Here is a 21604-nt window from a genome sequence, read left to right as displayed (position 1 = left end):
GAAATAAGCTATTTAAGGCCCAAGTCTGAGCATCTGTATTTGGTCTTTGACATAGAATAAAAGTTCTCCTGCCTCTATCAGAGACTAAATATATATATATATATATATATAGCTCAATGATCTGCGGTCCGCATATAAACTGGAGTTTATAAAATAAGACAACATTTATGGTTGCTATCTCGAAACAGCAGGTAGCTTTAAGTTCCGGACATTGAACTGGCTGGGCCACTCTTTTCTCCCGATGTCTTTAATGCAATTAATTCCCAGCTCGAAGAGAAGGAATCCAATCATCACCCTATTATTTGTAACCATGTATTCCAATGGCTGAAGTTTGTCCATCACAACATGGTTGTCATGCTGCATGTTACATCAAAAATGTATCACCCTAGTGCAAAACCTCACTAGGCAACCTATATCAAGTGCAATAATGGGAATACCACTACTGTCACCTCAGCAACAACTCCCTTCGTTTTAGTAATAGACACAATCTAACACAAGAGAGGCTTCCCTAGTAGAAATTAGGAATCAAATAAACTCATTACCTTAAGCCACGTGCTGCCTAAGTGTTCTACAATCATTTCCACCCAAGGAATTAGGAAATAGGGTTTAGGGTGGATTAAAAACCAACTTCAAGGTTTGAATTCAGATTCCTATGGTTCAATCTAAAGGCTTAGGTCAACCAATCAAGGCTCAAATAGGTTCCCAAACATACACAACCAAGAGATTACACTTGGCTGTCATAAACTAGCTCTTTAAATCAGAATTTGCAGAAATACAATAGTTTATAACAACAACAAATTTAGCCTCAAAACCTATGATAATAAAATGTGAAATGAGGGCTAATTATGAGTAAATGAGAGAATAAATTACAACAATTTTCTATGGTTAAAAGGTATGTAACAACACTTAAACCCTAGACGTCAGCCCTAATTAATGGCTGAAAATTGCACATGAAATGTAACTTTACTTTCCCAATCAATTCCTCACCCTAGGACATCAATGTCCAAGTCAATAAATGCTGAAAATGTATGATTTTGCTATAAAAAAACCCTAATTTACCTTAAAACAAAATAAAAAATTAGGGTTTTAAGGATTACCACAAGAGAGAGGACTAGTGCCTTCTCAATCTAGGGCTAATGGAGTCTAGGAACATACAAACTTAAGGCGACTTTTAGAGTAGAAACAAGACTCAAAAGAACTAGGGAAAGTTAACATACTTACCCTAAAGTTTGAGTCATGGCTCTCAAAGTTTTACGAATAGATTAAGGGATGGAGATAACATGCTACTTCCTCAGGAAGCGTTAGTTTAACAAGGATCATGAAACAAATATCATGATAACATGCATCATCCATCCAACAAAACATGAAACCAAAATAAGATAAATTAGACTTCTTATCTTACTATGCATTCATCCAAGTGTCACCATAAACATCCATGAAATGAGGTAAAAAATCCACATCCAAAAAGTCCCCAAATGAGTCACTCAACTAGAGCTCCATAGTGAACCAAAGAACATGTATGTAATCCAAGAGATGTCTCTCAAGTTTTGCAATGAACAAATGAACTAAGTGATACAAATGAACTAAGTGATTCCCTATTTATGTGAGGAAAACCAAGGGCATTAGCTTAGGATAAAAGCCACTAAAATATGAAAATCCATAATACAAGTTATAGGTCATCAAAGCCGACCCCCAATATAGCCTCAAATGTGAAAAAACAACAAAATAACATGAAAAATACCCTAAAAAAAGGCCACGTGTGGGTGTAGAGGCCTAAACATGTGACATAATCCTCAAAAGACATGTCTTTTCATCAAGAGGTGCACTGAATAGTCCAAGAGGCATGTTTCCACAGTAAAAGTACTCTCTCAAGCCTAACATCATCCTTCCTTAAGCCCACGTCATGCAAGGAGGTGCCACATCATGATCAATGAGAAATGCCCTAACTCCAATGGCTAGTGTCCAAGGTGTTGGAGGTGGAGGAGTGTCATAGGGTGCATGCCAAATCATCATCAAGCTTAATGCCCATCATCTAGTGTGCAACATACAAGGTATAATGGAAGGCCCTCCATAGGGTGTGTCATAAATGTCCAAGAGGTATGAGTGAAGCATCATCAACATCCTCCAAAGAACTATGAATCATCATCAAATGAAAGCTCCAAAGAATCAAGCAAGGTCTTTTAGCATGGATACAAGAGTCATTGAAGCATAAAAAGTGGACCATATTCAATGTTAGAGCCATATAAGTATATCACACAAAGTATCATCTTCAAACTTCACACTAGCTTATGACCTTATACAAATTGCTAGATTTAGGTATGGGAGGATCATTAAATGCCCCTATCACATGCTCCTAGCCCAAGGAGGAGGAACTAAGGCTGCTTGGAAGCGGGAGCGAGGAGCGACATTTTCAAAAGCTCTCGGGTCGGGAGCAATTTTTATATAATATATATTTTATATATTTTGATGCATATATGTCAACAAAAGCATGTAGAATGATGAATTAGATATAAAAAGCATAAAAACATGGATTAAACCATATAACAACAATGATCTAGAAGTTATAGTCTTCATCAACCACATGTCCACAAGTTACAAGTTCTCACTTATATAGCATGTAAGGGTGCACATAACCAAAATAGCATTAAGTGCAATACATCTCTGAACTGAAAATTGTTAAGTTTAGGTATGTTCTATGCTAGAGCAATTTATTTAAATTTTAGCAATCACATCAGCATTACGATAAACTGCAGATAGAACATAAATATAATATGCAGAAGACAAGCCAAGACAAGAAGACACAAGATATGGCGCAAGCCAGGGACAAACCCCACAATGTGTGGGGAAACCCTTGATCAATTCTTCTTTTATCTTCAAAGTTCAGCAGAGAAAGAGAGAGAGAGTACATTTACAACAAAAGTCAACACTTTGACTTGTCTAGATCTGAGCATAGATCATCTTCTATAACAATGAGATCAGTTGAAGACATTCTGCTTCAACTGATCCTCCAAGGTGACTCCTTCACCTATCATCATCCTACATCAGGTTCTCAAGCTACACCACTGGATACTGCATCATGTTGCACTAATCATGATTATCATGTTGCCCATGTCCATGATCTTATCCATCATAATGCTGTTCAAACTAAGGTGCATCATCATCACGCTACTGCCCCTGCTAATGTATCATTGTGCTACCCATGCACATGATCTCATAATGCTGACCATCATGCTGCTACCCATGCTCCATGTATTCGTTGCACAGCCCATCCACAATATATTATGTTGCTGCCCAAGACTGCGTTATATATATGTGTCCAGCGTATATATATAACTTATGTACTGTAGCGTATGTTGTCCAGCAATTACTGCCCATCGTATGTACAGTCCAGCGTATATATAAAGACCATACATATCAAGACCACATACATATTAAGACCCTATATACAACTGGAGCAAGATCATACATATTGAGACCCTGTCATATAACGTTGATGCCATACATCTTTGTATCAGTTTTCACACCAGAGCAATATCATATACCATCACAGTATTGTGATCATATGCCATTGAGGGATGTAATCATATGCCATTATAACCAGGGATATCATGCGAATGCCATACCACATTAGAGAGACGAATGCGAGACCATATACCAAAGCGAAAAACCTCTGCGGCTTCAGCGAATATACATAAGAGACATTTGTGAGTATATATAAGAGTCTTTGGCATCCTCTACGTGTATATATATAGCCTCTGCGATGTGTACAGGACCTCTGTGTATATATATAACCTCTGCGATGTGTACAGGACCTCTGCGTGTATATATATAACCTCCGCGATGCGTACAGGACCTCTGTGTATGTATATAACCTCCGCGATGTGTACAGGACCTCTGCGTGTATATATATAAACTGTGTTTACGTGCATTGACTGCGGCTTCAGGTATGTGCTGCGGTTTCATATATAGACTGTGTTTACGTGCATTGGCTGCGGCTTCAAGTATGTGCTGCGGTTTCATATATATGTGACGGTCTAGCGTGAAGTAGATATTTATATTGCGTTCACCATAATCCTAACCGTCTGTTGTTCCAGCGTTCCAAATGGTCTAGCGTATTCAGCGTTAGCGTATATATTTATATCTATGAGTGCCCAACGTATCCACCTGCGTTGTGCATATACACATTCATTGAGTTGCTGTGTGTAATCCATGTAATATCTGTGTATAATATTTATTGCCATTGCTGCATGCCATTCACAGCATTCCATTTTACCGTGAATCATGAACAACATTACGTGCGGCTCTTCAGGAGCAGATTAGGGCAACGTATCACTGCAGCTTCCATGGCTCCCTCTTACTGCGTCTTCCATCTACCCAAGCTGCGTATTTTAACTGTGTATCTTGTGTGTTAGAACTAGGGCATCATAGGCCAGCGTACATTTTCATGGTGTCTCTCTCCTGCTCCAAAAACCCAAGACGTGGAGAGGAGGAGATCACCACAATAATGTATGTATCAAATGACATCAAATCCTCTTTTATTTATACTAACTTGAGGATGATGAATAGACATGTCGGATGGGCTTCTAGAGCCTACATAAGAACTGGTCGGCTTGATAATAATTACATAAACAAAATAAATTCATATCTCCATGAATACTTATCGGAATCGGATGATCTTTGGATCAATCCTACACCTCTCGACGAGAGGGATCCAATAAAAATATCAGCTGCCATAAATAAGCCAACATGAATTTGGCCCTAGTTGCCAATTTAACACTCCCTCTCAACTAGGGGGAACTCCATCTGTTGATCCATATGTCCGACTGTACTATCTCTGCCATCAGTGCCCTGCACTGCTCTGCCCATATTTGCTCAGCTCTGCTGGCTCTGCTCTACTCTGCTCAGCTCTGCTGGCTTTGCTTTGCTCTGCTCAGCTCTGCTGGCTCTGCTAGCTCTGCTCTGCTCAACTCTGTTGACTCTGCTAGCTCTGCTCTGCTTTGCTCAGCTCTGCTAGCTCTGCTCAGCTCTGCTGGCTCTGCTAGCTCAGCTCTGCTGGCTCTGCTAGCTCTGCTCTGCTCAACGCTGCTGGTCCTGCTAGCTCTACTCTGCTCAGCTCTGCTGAACTATGAGGAAGAAGAATTGATCGAGAATGTCTCATACCATTCTCCACTGACCTGAAGTCAGACTCAGAGTGCGTACCACTGATCCCAGACCAGTCTCAACCGACCCAAAGTCAGCGTCATAGTAGGTACCACTCCTACTGGTCCTAGACCAGTACTGCACTGACACGAAGTCAGTCTCAGAGTATGTACCACTGGTCCCAGACCAGTCTCAGCCGACCCAAAGTCAGCGTCATAGTATGTACAACTCCTACCACTGGTCCCAGACCAGTATCATTGATCCCAGATCAATGGAGGACATCCTAGCGTAGGGAGTACGATAGATACAACGATGCGTCCATCGGTACTACTATGGTCCCTAACTTCATTTCCCTGCTCATTGATCAGATGAGAGGTACTTCCCATGAGTCCCAGACTGCATGGGTAGGATGCCTCGACAGGAGAACTTAATCAATCCTGTCCTCACAGGAGAACACATCAATCCTGCTACAATCGCCATGGAGAACACATCAATCCAGGCCGCCATGGAGAACACATTAATCTAGGCCTCACAGGAGAACACATCAATCCTGCTACACAGGAGAGCAAATCATCCTGTTCCACAAGAGAGAGAATCATCTTGTCCCAGAAGAGAGCGAATCATCTTGTTCCAGTGTGCACCACCAGGGGAGGGTGAGTCACCCTGTGGTCGTATGTTGCTCCAGTAGAACTGCAAGCCCCCCAGAGCTCCCAGAGCTCAATGTATGCAACATGCAGGACCCTTTTACAAAGGTCCCTTGATGACTCCAAGTCATTCAGGAAAATCACAAATTTGATCTTTCCCCCGGGGCTTTAGCGACCTGTATATCATCTCAGTGCGATGGAGCCTCCTTGCTCATCGACTTTCCATATCCTAGATAAGGCAGTATCTAATGTTTGTCTGCTGGAGCAATTGTCGAATACAGGATTCCTCAATAATCGAATCACACCTCTGGTTGTCACAGAGAAAAACAACTAACATAAAAAATTCCGCAACCATGCAGCTTCATACGAGATCATACTCATAGCCATGTATTCGGTCTTGGCGGTGCTTATAGTGACCGACTTCTGCTTCCTGCATCGAAGCAGAATCCAAAGAGAACCAACACTGAAAAGTGCTCTAGTGATCCTCCACACTGCCTGCCCACTCATCATTCGAATAATCATGTGGTTTCATATTTTCGGCAGTGTATCTCAATCCATGAGAGATTGTGCCCCCAAAGATATCTCAAAAGATTCTTGGCACCAATCAAGTGAGGCTCAACCAAATATGAGCTCACCATGCTAACTGCAACACATATGTTCGAACGGAGGTTCTCCAAGAGCATCAATGCGAATGAGTTTATGAAACTCAAAGGCATTTCCCAAATCTGGTCCAACATCATTACCATATAACTTCTGAAAGTTAAGATCCTCGAGGCAGTCACAAGCTTGCAGCTTATCTTCCCACATTCCAAATCCAACTCCCTCTGTCTCCTATAAATGAGAGGGTCTGCACCTGTCAGACATAGGTGCCGGTACGAGAGGTTTATCATCCACAACCTTCGAGTAATGGTTTTGGATCGGTTTCACTCCTAGTGAATCTTAGCTGCATTAGACAGCTATCAATCCTCTCATACTACGCCCGAGGTGATTTGCTTCAAGCCATAAAGGGCTTTCTTCCACCTGTATACATGAGATTCCTGATCATGAGTCTCAAACTCCTTGGGTTGTTCCAAGCCTGTGAACCTGCTGCATGAGGGGAATGGTCCCCTTATAATATTTTCCTTCGGTACATTTCAGACATGTACCTTCATGCTTCTTTTTTAATTCAGGCATCCTAGTCACCATCTGACTCACAGACCTTTGGTGCTGAGTCAATGGACATGGTCCCCAGTGGACTTCCGGCAACTTGATACAACCCTGAACTCAAAAACATCTTTAAAAGATCTATTTTCAAACACGTACCTTTCCATCGATAAGTGCCACCTTGTAACCTTTGACTTCCATTTCCGAGATGGACATCAGGTTCAATCAGGTACATAAAAGAGATTTTGGGGTTCCTTGCTTTCGTGGAAGAGTCAACCATTGTCTTTGATGACCCGCATCTCTGTCATTCGGGCACTCCTTCGCATAAGGGCCGAACTCATAACCAAGACATCTACCTTTCCTTCCTACCCTTAGATCTGAACTTCCCAATGAAGTGATGCCATCAGAAGTTTTGCTACGCCATTCTAATAACATTCTCTGCTTCAACTTCACCCTAGGTGAATTATGAGGAACCCATTGATCCTTCTGTCTTGTCCCAACTGTATTTGGTGATTGCTCTTTCACTCTTGCTTGGGCATTGTCTTCACCTCAACTCCGATACCATGTTAAGTTTAGGTATGTTCTATGCTAGAGCAATTTATTTAAATTTTAGCAATCACATCAGCATTACGATAAACTGCAGATAGAACATAAATATAATATGCAGAAGACAAGCCAAGACAAGAAGACACAAGATATGGCGCAAGCCAGGGACAAACCCCACAATGTGTGGGGAAACCCTTGATCAATTCTTCTTTTATCTTCAAAGTTCAGCAGAGAAAGAGAGAGAGTACATTTAGAACAGAAGTCAACACTTTGACTTGTCTAGATCTTAGCATAGATCATCTTCTATAACGATGAGATCAGTTGAAGACATTCTTCTTCAACTGATCCTCCAAGGTGACTCCTTCACCTATCATCATCCTACATCAGGTTCTCAAGCTACACCACTGCATACTGCATCATGTTGCACTAATCATGATTATCATGCTGCCCATGTCCATGATCTTATAATGTTGTTCAAACTAAGGTGCATCATCATCACGCTACTGCCCCTGCTAATGTATCATTGTGCTACCCATGCACATGATCTCATAATGCTGACCATCATGCTGCTACCCATGCTCCATGTATTCGTTGCACAGCCCATCCACAATATATTATGTTGCTGCCCAAGACTGCGTTATATATATGTGTCCAGCGTATATATATAACTTATGCACTGTAGCGTATGTTGTCCAGCGATTACTGCCCATCGTATGTACAGTCCAACGTATATATAAAGACCATACATATCAAGACCACATACATATTAAGACCCTATATACAACTGGAGCAAGATCATACATATTGAGACCCTGTCATATAACGTTGATGCCATACATCTTTGTATCAGTTTTCACACCAGAGCAATATCATATACCATCACAGTATTGTGATCATATGCCATTGACGGATGTAATCATATGCCATTATAATCAGGGATATCATGCGAATGCCATTATAATCAGGGATATCATGCGAATGCCATACCACATTAGAGAGACGAATGTGAGACCATATACCAAAGCGACAAACCTCTGCGGCTTCAACAAATATACATCAAAGACATTTGTGAGTATATATAAGAGTCTTTGGCATCCTCTACGTGTATATATATAGCCTTTGCGATGAGTACAGGACCTCTGTGTATATATATAACCTCTGTGATGTGTACAGGACCTCTGCGTGTATATATATAACCTCCACGATGCGTACAGGACCTCTGTGTATGTATATAACCTCCGCGATGTGTACAGGACCTCTGCGTGTATATATATAAACTGTGTTTACGTGCATTGATTGCGGCTTTAGGTATGTGCTGCGGTTTCATATATAGACTGTGTTTACGTGCATTGGCTGCGGCTTCAAGTATGTGCTGCGGTTTCATATATATGTGACGGTCCAACGTGAAGGAGATATTTATATTGTGTTCACCATAATCCTAACCGTCTGCTATTCCAGCGTTCCAAATGGCCTAGCGTATATATATCTATGAGTGCTCAGCGTTAGTGTATATATTTATATCTATGAGTGCCCAACGTATCCACCTGCGTTGTGCATATACACATTCATTGAGTTGCTGTGTGTAATCCATGTAATATCTGTGTATAATATTTATTGTCATTGCTGCATGCCATTCGCAGCATTCCATTTTACCATGAATCATGAACAACATTACGTGCGGCTCTTCAGGAGCAGATTAAGGCAACGTATCACTGCGGCTTCCATGGCTCCCTCTTACTGCGTCTTCCATCTACCCAAGCTGCGTATTTTAACTGTGTATCTTGTGTGTTAGAACTAGGGCATCATAGGCCAACGTACATTTTCATGGTGTCTCTCTCCTACTCCAAAAACCCAAGACGTGGAGAGGAGGAGATCACCACAATAATGTATGTATCAAATGACATCAAATCCTCTTTTATTTATACTAACTTGAGGATGATGAATAGACACGTCGGATGGGCTTCTAGAGCCTACATAAGAGCTGGTCGGCTTGATAATAATTACATAAACAAAATAAATTCATATCTCCATGAATACTTATCGGAATCGGATGATCTTTGGATCAATCCTACACCTCTCGACGAGAGGGATCCAATAAAAATATCAGCTGCCATAAATAAGCCGACCCACATGGAGTTTGGCCCTAGTTGCCAATTTAACAAAAATACATCAACAAATAGGCTCTAGATGGCCTTTACCATCCAAAAAAGTCATGCTACAACAAATACCTACATATCATCAAAATCATTGCCTATCTTCGAATCTTTGTCATTAATATCACCCTCTAAGCAATTAACATAATATAGAAAAAACATAGCATTTCAAGTCAACATTTTGTTTGAGTGATGGGTACATTTTTAGTAGGGTCATGATAGAGGAGTTCGATAACCAATGTCACTAACATCAAGGTACATAGAGGGCTTGGTGCTCTTGCTTAAATATGAGTTCCATTCCCTACTACATGACAAAATCCAATGAAAACATTGCAATCCCCCAATCTTGAAATCTTGAAACCAAGTTTGCTGGACTTGGAGTGAGATCTAAAATTCTACTTTCTCCATATGAAATCCAATGAGGTCTAAACCACTCTCAAACATCCTGAGTCATTTCATGGTAATGTTAAAAATTTAAGTAGAAGAAAGAAAATGAAAGGTAAAGGAGAATATCACTTTTACTTTAAAAATTTAACATTACCATGAATTGCATATCAATACTAGGGCAATAGGCTTTCCATAGGCTTGAATATTACGCTGCCCTATGTTAATTTTCCATTGCTCTATGTTGTTACAATTACTTTAGCCCAATTCTTCTTCTTCAATTAGCAATCAATTCAATCTTTCAATAAACAATAGTAATCGTAGATAGAATAGTAAATGAAAATGAGCAATAGGAGACAATCAGAAAAAAAATGACAAGAGACACCAAAAATTGGTCAAAGACCAAGGGAAACCACACAAGGGGGAAAACCCTTTCAAATTCTTCTTATTAGATTGTCATAAAATGTTCAGCAGTGATCTGGAAATGGGGCATTTAGGCTTCTTGTTTAACTTACAAGAACCTCTCTCACTTCCAAAGCTTTAAATTTTCCCAAGTCTTATTGATTAAGCAATGCGGAATTAAGAAATGCTTAAAAATATAGGTGTATGTTGATGTATTGTTTTTAACTGATTACATGCTTTAATTTTTTTTGTTGTGTTGTAAGTTGATGTGCTTAAACTGATATATAAATGCATATAACAGTAAATAAAATAGTAGAGACAATGCAGCAATAAAACACACACAGAAATAACAATTTAATTAGGAGTTCACCCACAACTCTTGGGCTACATCTCTGTGAGCTCTAGTCAACTCAACTAGGCTCTCTGGGATTATGGTATAAGTCTTTTTTTTCAAGCTCTTGGCTTAACTCCTGTTGTTTTACACAGAAACAGTGGGTTCAGACACCATGTTATTCCCTGGCTCTTGAAGCTCTGGCTCTTGGCTCTTGGTTCTAGCTCTTTGGCTCTGACTCTAGCTCTGGCTCTGGCTCTGGCTCTTCGGCTCTGGCTTCTTTCTGCCCTCTATCAGTTTACAGCCCTCTTGGCTTTTCACTTGACTTCCAAGTGACTCCCTTGGCTGCCTTTTTGCTTCTGCGCTGCCTCCTTCGCCTTAGCTTCCTACTTTGGCTTCACTGTCAGCAACAAAACAACCTCAGCTGCCATCAACAACAATCAACAACAACCAAAAAACCACTCAGCAGCCCCCCTCTTGTTTCTGTCGTTCTGTAGCTTTTTAAGCCAAATCGGCATTGTTGGTTCATTTTCCCTTTCGGGCTCTCTGTCTTCTAGCCACAATCCGCTCAAATCCCCTCTCTGAGCGTTAGCAATCATTGCTAAACACCCTCAGGGATGGATGCCACCTATTCTGTAATGGATGAGTGCACCGGGCTTGTGTAATCCCTGAAACGGTCGCTTTTTGTTAACACAGAGAAATGCACTAACACAGGAAAAATCCGCAAAGAACACTATTCCCAGATTCCAAATTTTCATAATCACGTCCTAAACTCCCATCGGGTCCGCCCATAATCGCTATTGCAAGTCGCCAATGCCTTGTTCCAAGGTTTCCCTTTGTATTTTAAAATTTCATTAAAACTGTGAAAAGACCGCAAAAATGGCTTATGACGGATTTCAAATATTATTCGTTTTCATTCCAAAACCCCTTCGGGTCCGAACTTCATCGCATCGTGCATCCCCTTTGTATTTCGTTTAATAGAAAAATATACGAAAATACATAAAAAATGCCTTTCAACAGATTTCAAAATATATTAAACCCGGTTCATATTGCCGTCGGGTCCGGCCAATTGCATCGCATATATATATATATATAACATATCCCTGCTCCTCTGTAATGCGGCAATGCGATATTGCAATGCGACTTGTCGCAATCGCAAATTGCTCATGCCCCGGGCCAATGTAGCGCTCTGTTATGGTCGCCAATTGTGATATCGCTCTGTTGCAATCGCCGATTGCAATGTCGCAATCGCAATAACCATAGGTTGTGCTCTGATATCCTCTGATAGCCACTGCCGATTGCGATTGCCGATTGGATCTGGACCGTTGATCGGCCAAATCTGATGGCTCCTATTCACTCACTGTTCAAGCCTACGATAGGCCTCATTTCCGCCATTTCTTCATATTTTTGGGTCCCGATAGTGTAATCCGACTTTTTAAGAGGTCCTCCTTTTGCGCTGGTTTTGACCTTTTCGAGGATTTTGAAGACTTAGAGGGTTTTTAGGACCCATTATTAGTGGATTTTGCTCCTTTTTCCAAAGGATAGAGGCAGTTTCATTTTATGATAACTTCTGCATCCTAAGTCAGTTTTTTCCCATTCAAGTTGCAGTAGATTCAGAATGAGACGATCTCTGCAATGGGGCTAGTTTCAAGAACTTCCTTGGACTTTCATTTTCCTCAGTGAGGAACACTTAGACTTAGGAGTCTATCCAAAATCCATTTTGGATCAAGCAGAGAGTACAATAATCCAATTTCGACAATGAGTCAAAGTCAACCTTTGACTATCAAAAAATAGACAAACCAGAAATAACCAATGATGAGCCTCTAAAGTCAATTCCAGTCAACTATCAAAGTCTGCAATTTCTGCCCAAGTCAGCAACAATCAAAATGTGCCCTAACTAGTAAAATTCAATGGTCAAATCAACCTTCTAAGAGCTCAGTCAACAGTCCACAAATTCAACCTCAAATGTTGGTCAAAGTCAACACAAAACAGTCTAGGAAATCCCAGTCAAACTCGGTCAAAAGAGAGAAATTTCGAAGTCAATCATCAAGTCAATGCCAGTGAAATAACCCAGATCACCTCGGGTTTTTTGCCAGTCAACTCAGCATCAAGAAATTGGAATTTTCCCACTCAAAGCAAGTCAACATGTGAAGTCAAACTCAGTCAAACTAATGTCAAATCCTCCAATAGAAAAGTAAACATAGAAAATGTGTCCAAGGACCCTTACATGTGTGAAAAAGAAACTGCCTCAAAGTTGTATGAACAATCAAACTTGAGAGAGAAGAAGAGATGTTGTGATGTGATGTCCAAATGTGCTTGAGGTCAGTTGTATTTATATGCAACTTTGGAGGGGCAATTTGTCCTTAAGCCGACCTTAATAATTTGTGTACCTATGGGCTTGACTTCAAAAATACACTTTTCCTCATCCAAATTCAGTGCTTCAAGGTCAATTTTGGGTCTCTATGAAAGAGGAATAATGTCCAAAGGAGGGAATTTGTCCTTGAGCTGCCAAATTAACACTCCCTCTCAGCTAGGGAGAAATTTCCTACTGCAAAGAATATCCCGTCACAGATATCTCGTCATCATCAAATCAAATGTCGTCTCTATTCATCTTTGCTTATTTGTACTTCATCTGTTGAACACTCTCGAATCTAAAAGAAGAATTTGACATCACAGGGGAGCTTAACAAGCTACAACCCTCTATCCAATGACAATAGGCGAAATCCGTCTACTAGCAAGAAGGGTAGAGATCACACCAATCCTATCGTCCAATGACAATTGGGTGAGATCCATCTACCAACATGGGTAGAGATCACACCAATCCTAATGTTTGGTGACAATTAAGCGAGATCCATTTACCAGTGAGGCTAGAGATCAGTGTTGCAGGAACCACACCCCCCCAAGGATCCAAAGGCAAATCTACGTCCCGTACCGCTGATCCTTCGGCGGAACCGCCGATCAGAAAATCATATCCGAGGATCGTCTTTTTTTTGGCGATTCTTGCAAAATTGGATTTGTGGGGCCCCGATCCACGACTCCTATTGCCCGATCCGCGGTTCCTATTTCCTTATCTGTAGATCCAGAAAGGATTGGGTGCGAATCTTTGGAGGTTCGGGCGTGTATCCACCGCGAATCGCGAGCGGATTCAAGAGAAAGTGGACAGTTCCACGAGGCTTTTTTTTTTTGGAAATTTCGAATTGTTCTATGAGGAACTACACTTTCCGAATACTCCCACGGTGCTCCCTAATGGTAATGTTATATTCTTAAAGTAAAAGTGACATTCTCCTTTATCTTTCATTTCCATCCTTTTACTTAAATTTTTAACATTACCATGAAATGACTCGGGATGTTTAAGAGTGGTTCCAACCTCATCAGACTTCATATGGAGAAAATAGAATTTCATATCCCATTCAAAATTCAGCAGACTTAACAGTTTTCAGGATCAATGGGATTGTGGTGTTTCATTGGATTATATCATGTATGAGGGCATGTGATTGGCATTTAACCAAGAGCAACAAGCCCTATATGTACCCCCCCCAGTGTTGGTGTTATTGATTGTTGAACTCCTTTGTCATGGCCTTAGCAATTATGTACCCTTCACTCAAGTCAAAATCATTGATCAGGCATGTTAAGCTTTCTCTACCATATTATAAGGCTTGGATTAAGCTTTTTGATCAAAATTAGGCAAAGTTGACTAAAATCGCTATGGAATTGAAGTAGAGGCAAAGGCTAGACAAGAGAAGAGGAATCAAGATTGTAGATGGTTGATGCTGGAATAATTAATCATTGATGTACAATGGATGCCATATCTATCTTGATTTATGTAAAAATATGCATGTTTTCATGTCTTCTACAACTAATTTTGTCGTTTAGATGTTTTTTTAATATAAATGCAAAAAAATAATATATATATATATAGTAGACACTTCTGAGATGCTTCGCTTCCTAGATTTTTGGAAAATGACACTTCTGCGTCCCCGCTTCCAAAAAATGTCCCCGTTTCATCCCCACTTCGTGCAACATTGCCAAAGATCACACCAATCCCAATGTTTGGTGCCAATTGGGCAAGATCCATCTACCAATGAGGCTAGAGATCACACCAATCCCAATGTCTGGTGACAATTGGGCAAGATCCATCTACCAACGAGGCTAGAGATCACACCAATCCTAATGTCTAGTGACAATTAGGCGGGATCCATCTACCAGCGAGGGTAGAGATCACACCAATCCCAATGTCTATTGATCTTCCTATGTTGACCCTAAAGAGTCAAGTGGTAGAACTGCATCCTCTATATTTGAGGGAGATCCAATTGTTATGCAAGGATCACACCTACTCAAGTCTTCTCAACCCATTGGCCAGATGAGGAGCAATCTCAACAAGCCTCACTTGTGGGTAGGATGCACACTAGGGTATACTCTATCAATCATGAGAGGGGGAGATACACAACTTGTCATAAATGACAAGAATCACGCACACCCTATGGTGACAATAGGTGAGATTCACTTACCATAGAGGATAAGGATAACACCAATCCTATTGTCCAGAGATACCTCAATCCCAAGAGCCCTCAATACACAATTCCTCCTTGGGAGCTCAAACAAGGGGAAGAGCAATGCTCAGTGTTCTTGATCAATAGAGACCCTTACCCAGGAGGGTCAGATCCAACAGTCCAACTTGCTTTCTGAATATCAAGAACTTCCCTTTCGGTAAAGCCTTGGTGAGAATATTTGTTATCTTCTCATCTGTTGATATATGATGGAGTCTTACAGCTCCTCTCTATACCATGTCTCGAATGTAGTGGTACTTGATCTCAATGTGCTTGGACTTACCATGAAATACGAGATTCTCTACCAATCGGATCCCAATCTTGTTGTCGCAATATATCGCAGTAGTATCAAGGATCTGCTCAAATAGCTCTCCAAAAAAGCTTTCTCAACCAAACTGCCTCACAGCTAGCCCTCAATCATGCTTAATGCTACGGATTTCTGTTTCCTGCTCATCCAAGATATCATGGTAGATCGCAAGCTAAAGCAACACTCTGATGTGCTCTTCCTGTCAATAACGTTTCCAACCCAAATCAGCATCTGTATATCCATGCAATTGTAAATCTTCGGAAAAATATCTTAAACCGAGGCAAATAGTCCCATGCAAGTATCTCAAAATGTTTTTGGCAGCAACCCAATGTGTATGGAGAGCTTAGTCATAAATTGACTTAAGATCGGGGTGGCAAAGGATTTACACTCTATCATTCCAAATCTCTCCAACAACTTCACAACATATTTTTCTTGAGATAGGAAAATCTCTCCAGGTCTCTGCTAGACTTCTAGTCCCAAGAAATTGTGCATCATACAAAGATCCTTCATTTCGAACTCAGAGGCAACTCCCTCTTACACTCAATCATTAGGGGCTCACTACCTGTCAAGAATAGATCATCAACATATAGAACTAAAATCAAAGGCATACCTTGGAACACTTTGAAGTAGAGGTTGGGATCGACATTGCTTCTCGTGAATCCAAGCTTCACCAGGTAACTGTCAATATGAGCAAACCATGCTCGGGGCTTGCTTCAAGCCATATAGTGCTTTCCTCAACCTGCAAACATGTGTCTTTCAATCCTTCACTTCAAATCCCCGTGGTTCCTCAACATAAACTTCTTCCTATAGTATGTCATGAAGGAACGTTATCTTCACATCCATTTGGTGAAGGGTCCATCCTTGACTAGTAGCAAGCGCAACGATCGAACTAATGGTTTTGTAGCGAGCAACAGGAGAAAATGTATCATCATAATCTTCTCGCTCTTTCTAGAAGAACCCTCGGGCCACGAACCTTGCCTTGTATTTATCGATTCTTCATCAACTCCATTGTTGATTTTATATAGCCATTCTGAAGTCACCATTGATTTTCCTTTCGGCCTCGAAACAACATCCCATACATCATTCTTCATAATAGATTTGTATTCTTTATCCATAACATCTTTCTAGAGTTGTTCTTTCATAGCTTCTTCGAAGGTACGCAGTTCAGTTTGAATGGTTGTACTCATCGCAACAAGGTATCCCTGATATCAACATGGCTTCTTGCTCTCTCTAAAAGTCCCTCTGGCAGGAATGTGTTTCTCGGTGTCTTGTAATGTATCTCGAAACCACAATGGTCTTTTCCTGGTAGGAGGATCACTTGGACAAGTGTCCAAAGGATCCATGGGTTCCATAGGATCATAATTCTCAGATTCCAGCATGGAGGGACCTTCCATATCATCATCTTTCTTTTGAGGAGGCGGAGGAAGGTCCCTTGCTTTTCCAAGAGCAACATCTTCATCGAATGTTACATCCCTACTAATCCCAACCTTTTAATGACCAAGAATATATATTCTAAATGTTTTAGAATTTTCACAATACCCAACAAACTTACATTTTCTTCCGGTGGCTTCCAATTTGTTCCTATTGTCCTTCAACACATGGAAATATACGGGACAACCAAATACCCTGAGATGACTAATGTTGGGCTTCACACCTGTGAATACTTCTTCGGGAGTCTTGTTGTCCAGCACTTGACAAGGAACCCTGTTTTGAACATATATTGTTGTATTTGTTGCTTCACCCCAAAGTAACTTTATCAACTTTTGATCATGGAGCATAGCTCAGGCAACTTCCACAATAGACCTATTTTTTCTCTCAGCCACTCCATTTTGTTCAGGATCGTAGGGCACAATAGTCTCCTTCTTGATACCTTCCTTCTTGCAAAAGTCTATGAACTCATTCTAAATATACTCTCCTCCTTTGTCAAACCTGAAGACCTTGATTTTCTCCCCTGTTTGATTTTTGATCAAAGCCTTGAAGTCCTTGAATATATCAAAGGCCTCATCCTTATGCTTCAAGTAATATATCCATGTCTTCCTGGAGAAATCATCAATGAAAGTTATGTAGTAGAGATGGCCACCAAGAGAATGCACGGGCATCGGTCCACATAGGTCAGAATGAATGAGTTGAAGGATGTCATTGGTCTTATTCATCCTGAGCTTGAACATTAGGGATCCCAGAGACCAACTTCTTCAATTTTGGAAGAGCTTCATAATGTAGATGTGCCAATCTTCGATGCCATAGCTCACTTTGATGATTAGTGTCGTGGACCATTGCTAGAAGAGGTCTTCCAGTGACTCTATAGAGTCCTTCTACTCTAAATCCCAATGTAAAGGCATCTTTCATTTGAGATTCCTTCGACTAGGTGAGGACTTTTCCTTTGATGAAGGTTACTCTCATTCCTTTGTCTTCCAAGGCAAAAATTGATATCGGGTTCTTCTTTAGTTCCAAAACATACATCACTACATGAAACCAAATTGAAACCAGATTTGACAGATCCAAATCCCTTTATGGGATATTTAGTATTGTCTCCAAGAATAATCTTCAAACTTGTCTCCCTCTCAACTAGATTTGAGAGGACCTCCTTATACCCGGAGAAGTGTCGAGAGGCCCCACTATCTACTATCCAACTATCATATGAATCTGAAGGAGAAGAACTAGAGAGGGCAGAAATAAGAATATACTCAGATTGACTAGCAGTTGCATTACTTTCATACCTAGAATTCCTTGACTTCTTTTGAGGACGATGGCCTTCTTCTTGATCATCCAGAGTATCTCTTCTTCTTCTATCATCTCTTCCTCTTCAATCATCTCTTCTTCTATTGAACCTGCTATTGTTGAAGCCACAATTGTTGTTATTCCTTGACCTTGGAGCATCCCTCCTTGCTCGGCAATCTTGAGCATAGTGGCCAAACTTGTGACAATTATAACACTCAATCTTTGACATGTCCTTGTTCCTTTTTTATTTCCTTCTATTGGAGTCCCGAGGAGCTGGAGCAGACTTGAATCAGATGGACCTCCTCTTTCCTTCCTTTTCTTTCCTTGAGTGACAAATGTTGATGGCTCTCCTTCTTCCTGCTTTTGAATCCTACCTCTTGAAATCATCCTGGATTCTTCTTGAGTGCATTTTCCAACAAGCTCATCAAATGACAGGAAATTGTTGTTATTGCTTATGGTGGTAATGAAGGTTTTCCAAATACGAGGGAGACCTCTAAGGGTTACCAACACCAACTCCTGTCAGGTATAGATTCCCCAACTCTCTGTAATTGATTTCTATGACGAGATATCCTCATGATATAGGACTGCATAGATTCACCTTTATTCATTTTCATATCATTTAGTTGATCTTTCAAGGAGATGATTTCTTGCAAATTATTGACCTCATACATGTCAACTAGTTTATCATACATATCCTTAGCTTTCTTCAAATTTTTGACATAGACAAGTAAATGATTTTGCAAACCATCGGCAATAATTTTCTTTTCTTTTAACTCACCTTTCTTGTACTTGTTCTTGGCAGCAGCGGGAGCATTTTCCGGTGGCTCGGGAACTTTTTCTTGTATGTACTCCAAGACATCATTGTCATCTGATATGATTTCCAACCTAATCTTCCAAGCAACAAAATTTGATGAGTCTCCTAGCTTCTCAGCTTCCTTGAAATATGAGGTAGTCATCTTGACCTGTTCAGATAGATTCCTTCAACTTTTCCAAAGATGATTGCTCTAGCTCTTGTCTCCTTTGGGCTTGTCCTTCACCTTAGCTTTGATACCATGTTAATTTTCCATTGCTTTGTGCTGTTAAAATTACTTTAGCCCAATCCTTCTTCTTGAATTAGCAATCAATTCAATCTTTCAATAAACAATAGTAATTGTAGATAGAACAGTAAATGACAGTGAGCAATAGGAGACAATCAGAAGCAATGACAAGAGATACCAAGATTGGTCAAAGTCCAGGGAAAAACCCCACAAGGGGGAAAACCCTTTCAAATTCTTCTTCTCATTAGATTGTCATAAAATGTTCAGCAAAGAGTACAATAATCCAATTTCACAATGAGACAAATTCAACCTTTGACCATCCAAAAATAGACGAACCAAAAATCACCGATGATGACCCTCCAAAGTCAATTCTCGTCAACTGTCAAAGTATGCAATTTTTGTCCAATTCAGCAACAGTTGAAATGTGCCCTAACTAGTCAAAGTCAAGGGTCAAATCATCCTTCCAAGAGTTTGGTCAACAATCCACAAATTTGGCCTCAAATGTTGGTCAAAGCTAGCCCAAACCATTCCAAGAAATCCTAGTCAAACTCAGTCAAAAGAGAAATTCTATAACCAAATCCTACAGTCAACCCTGAAGTCAATGTTAGTCAAACAACCCAGATCACCTCGATTTTTGTGCCAGTCAACTAGGCCTCAAGAAATAAAAATTTTCCCACCCAAAGCAAGTCAAAAGACAAAGTCAAACTCTCTCAAACTGATGTCAAATCTTGCAGCAAAAAAGTCAATGCAGAAAATGCCTCCAAGGACCCTTGCACGTGTGAAAAAGAAATTTCCTTAGACCTATACAAATTGTTGTTGCTCAGATTATACACGCACCACGACAACCGCTCACGGCGAGGCTTGTCACTCTGGTCCCCGCCCACTCCATTCTAGTTGTGTCCTAATAGTAGGTTATGGGGGGTAGTCCCTATGAAATGAGATGAAGGAAAACAAGTTGAGAACCAACTTGCTTGGGAGACACGGATGAGTGGCCTAGCTACTTAGTTAAATTTAGAAAGATTAACAATTCATGCTTATGGTAAACTGAAACCAAGTGACCGGATGGACACCCAGTTCTTGAATCATTGACTAACCTATATGATGTGCAAGTCCTAGGACCTATGTGAGATGCAATGATCCTGGTTAATTTTAATTATATGCCTAGTCTGAGTAGAACCTTTCCCTTAACCGTTTTGAGAAACAATTCCCAAAGTAAGTTGTTAAATGGGAGCCAATGGGAAGCATGCAACAAGCTAATTAACAATAGCCCCCCCTGTGTTCCACTCGCCTAGTGCCTCCGGCACTGCAGAGACTGTGGCTCTAACGACTGCAAGGTCACTATGTTAACTACTAGGAAGAGTTGAACCTCCCTAGCTAGTTTGAAAATGGTTGCCCTAAATCTCTATCAACCTAGCGTATGCTAGGAGGTAAATTATTAATGCAAACTAGATCTAGGATGCTTAATGCAAGATGATGAGTGAAATTTATCTTGATTTAAGATCGTTTATGTTGCTTAAGTACTTATTATGAATCTTCTTATTGCAAGAGTACTTAACAACAGTGTTGTTTTTCGGAAACATCATGATATTTTTGGTGAGCCGAAATATCGCGATATTTCCTCTCCCAAAAATATCGCGATATTTCTGAAATATCACGCGATGATACAAAAATTGTCGGCAGGTTGGGTCGTGGCTAGAAAAGGGAATTTGGTCATTTCATTTGCTCATTTTGGTTTTTGAGTCTTGGAGGAGGAAGAGGAAGAGCTTTGTGGTGGTTGTCAAGGAGGGATTGAGGATCAAACAACCATTATCACCACTAAATAAGAATTTTTGTGGATCAAAGATTGAAGAATAGTGAGACAAACTTCATTTCTTCCATTAACAGGTATGTTCTTAAAAACCCCATGTTAATGATTTTTTTCATAGATTTAGGGTTATGCATGCTTGCCTCTTTGCCTACCAACATTTTGCTTTCTTTCTTTTTTTCCATTTGCTATGATTTTCATGCTCATGAGCCAATGCAAGGGTTTTCTCCATATTTGGACAGCAAGCTTCATTTCTTTTTTTAACTTTCTTATGCACCCTCTTATTGCCATTTTTCATTGAATTCACATTGCAAATAATGTAGTAAAAAATATCTTTTAAAATGAGGTGGTTATTACTTATTATTTTTGGTGTATGGGTGTTTAATGCCAAATTTTTGTTTTTTTGGTGCCCTAGATTTGAATTAGTTCACTACAAATATGCCAAAAGC

The 21604-nt window shown here is 40.3% G+C and overlaps 1 protein-coding gene across 1 annotated transcript in view; it reads right to left on the bottom strand.

Annotated features, from left to right (window-relative positions):
* Nucleotides 1-21604, bottom strand: part of DEG2 (DEGP protease 2) — a 381058-nt gene that overhangs the window by 85233 nt on the left and 274221 nt on the right. The window lies entirely within an intron of this gene.

This window comes from Pinus tabuliformis, chromosome 2_1 (genome assembly GCF_031772625.1).
Source record: "Pinus tabuliformis cultivar Carrire ecotype Pingquan chromosome 2_1, CPIR1, whole genome shotgun sequence".
Lineage (NCBI taxonomy): Eukaryota > Viridiplantae > Streptophyta > Pinopsida > Pinales > Pinaceae > Pinus > Pinus tabuliformis.
Note: the sequence above shows the minus strand (reverse complement) of the source record. Positions and strands in the feature narration are given on the sequence as shown.